The sequence below is a fragment of the Tamandua tetradactyla genome, chromosome 16 (genome assembly GCF_023851605.1).
Source record: "Tamandua tetradactyla isolate mTamTet1 chromosome 16, mTamTet1.pri, whole genome shotgun sequence".
Lineage (NCBI taxonomy): Eukaryota > Metazoa > Chordata > Mammalia > Pilosa > Myrmecophagidae > Tamandua > Tamandua tetradactyla.
In genome coordinates, this window is record NC_135342.1 from 48,131,451 (window position 1) to 48,134,426 (window position 2,976).

Genomic DNA, 2,976 nt, shown 5'->3' on the forward strand with positions numbered 1-2,976 from the left:
CACATCGGGGTCCAAATGGAGCAGCGGCTTTTGATGTGAGCTTTCCATGGCTTAAAAATCCTGCCGTTCAGTCCCGGGAGGCCCCTGGCTGATTAATGATAGCGGGGCTTTCTCCATTGTGCAAGGGAGAAGGAAGGAAGGAAGAACACTTTAAAAGGAGAGGGTTTCCAAGTGCTGCACACTTGAACTTCAAGGACCTGGAGGGGGAAGTTTAACCATTGGGCAGAGGGACTGGTAGGGGTAGCTTCGGGGAGCCAGATGGGAAGGTGACCTGGTCCGGGTGTTCAGGTGATGAACCCAGGTCATCTCCGTTTTGCTTTGATGATCCGGCCACCGCGTCTTGTCCAGCTAAGGCACGGGGAGGTGCTGCTGAGGATTTAAGACTCTGGCAAAATCCAAATGTGTATTTTGGTTCAGAAGGAGGTTCCCAGTGTCCTCGGGAGCTCATTGTCCTAGCTACACTTGCAAGGCCCCGGGACAGCTGCAGGTATGGCCTCTCAGATGCTGAGAGGAACCCCATTTCTATTCTCATGAACTTCCCAATCATTTCAAAAAGTGAAGAAATGCCATGATAAGATTCCAAAAGTTGTCCCACAAACTCTTTTAACAAACACTCAGAGAATGTCATGCAATATAATTATGGTATAGAAGATTTTTATATTTCCACTTATATGTATATTTATAATAACTTAGCCAATGGGGCAGGAGTTGGGGGATAAATGCCCCAGCTCTTCCATCCCTCCATGGGATGATTCTGAGGCTGGAGCTACATGGTTACTCTGAGGGCCTCAGGGGGACTGCGCCTCAGTGGCCCCAGGGGTAACCTTCTCATCGTCACAGCTTTTACTGGGTTTCCTCCCTTCCCTGCCTCGCCTCCTACTGCTTCACTAATGCTTCCTGGGGTCACCTCCCAAGTAAACTACCTGCTCCTGATAACTTATCTCAAGGTCTGCTTTTGGGGAACCTATATTAGGCATTGCCTGCTTCAGTTCGTTAATGCTGACAGAATGCAATACATCAGAAATGGGTTGGCTTTTACAATGAAGATTTATTCCGTTACAAATTTACAATTCTAAAGCTGTGAAAATGTCCAAATTAAGACATCAACAAGAGCATACCTTTACTCAAGAAAGACCGATCATGTCCGGGCATTCTCTGTCAGCTGGAAAGGCATGTGGCTGGCATCTCCTGATCTTTTGCTCCCAGGTTGCCTTGCCTTCAGCTTCCATTCCAGTGGCTTTCTATGTTGGCTCTCCAAGCATCTCCAAATGTCTATGTATAGGCAACTGCTCTCTGTGTTGTGTCTTTTAAGGGCTGGAGTAAGCTAATTAAGACCTACCTTGAATGGGTGGGGCCACATTTCCATGGAAACAATTTAATCAAAATGTCCCACCCCCAATTGGGTGGGCCACATCTCTGTCAAAATGTCCCACCCCCAATTGGGTGGGCCACATCTCTGTGGAAATAACCTAGTCCAACAATCCCACCCACAATAAGTCTTCACCCACAAGGTTGGATTATAAGAGCACAGCTTCTCTAGGGTTCATAACAGTTTCAAACCAGCACACTGCCTTAGCAACTAGAATCTCCTGCTCCAGTCCCAGAACCCACCCGACTGCCTGCTGGGTCCTCTGTTTGCAATCCTAAATTAATTTTTTAAAATAACTGACACCATCTTGCTCTGTGACTGTAGGTAAGTCACTCTGACTCTCTGAGCCTAGATATTTTCACCCATTAAGTGATTTATAGTACCCACTTCATCTTTTCAGTGTGCATTTGAGAGTCAAATGCCATAATAGGTGGGAAAAGAAGAAAGGTGAGTCAAGTAGACAAAGCTGGAATGGCTGATACCTGCTTTCCTGGATAGTGGCTCTTTGGGCTGCCCAAGATCCTTTTCCTATCTGGTTGTAGCACCCTCAATGTTCTTGAGGAATTACATCTTTCTCAGTCTCAGGTCTCATTTTGGGATGGTACAGCCCCCTCCCTGGCTCCAGGGTGGGTGTATGAGCCAGGCCTTGCCTCTAAGTGCATCTATTGCCACTAGCCACCCTGATGGGTTCAGGATTGAGCACAGCACTCAAGCTTGCCCCATGAATCTAAATTCTGTTGTTGTTGAGAAAAAGAGACTCCTTTTCCGCTAAGGAGCTGAAAAGTGGCTGAACTGGTGGGATATAGGCATGGAGCTGAGGGAGGCTATCTCGCCCCCATAAGGGGATGACTCAGTTGATAGTGAAGGGAAGACAGAGAAAAACATAACTGAGACAAGCAGGGGGAGCTTATGGGGATTAGAGGGGAACAGACTGACTCTGATGACGCTACACATTGCTAGAGCTCCTGGATCTAGCCATAAATGTAATCCATTCCATTTCCTGATTTTCTTAAGCCAGTTTGATTTGAGTTTCTGTTTCTTGTAAGCAAGAGGCCCAATAAGATATCTACTAAAATGTTACATGGTTAATGTTTGTTGTCTTTTCCAGTTCTGCCTCCACAACTATACTTTACATCCCCTGAAGGCAATCACCAGGCTACATGCGCCATGGTTGGTAGGTTTTGCAGGGTTATTGACTGGTGGTTGAACAGTGTGCTGAATACAGAGGGCCAGGGGCAAGAGGACTGGAGGATTGGGGGAGGGAAGGAGAGCTCTGGAAACAAGGCAGATGCCTGGGCCTTGACTCTGTGCAGTCTTTGCGAGATGGGAAGGTGATAGCAATGGACATTCCAGACTCTATTTCTACCATCATGGAGCTCACAGCTGAGTGGGGGAAAATAGGTATTAAACAAGGCATCACAGTAATATTATGGAGTCATTTATATATATCCATGTATCACATCATAACATACATTAATTCAGTGTGCATGATAACCAGATTTTTATAAAAAGAAAAATCTTGAAAAAATCAATCAGGTAGCAGAGCTTTTGTTAGAACTCCAACCTAACTCTTTCTGTTCTTGATTGGTTTATAATATGTTGGGAGA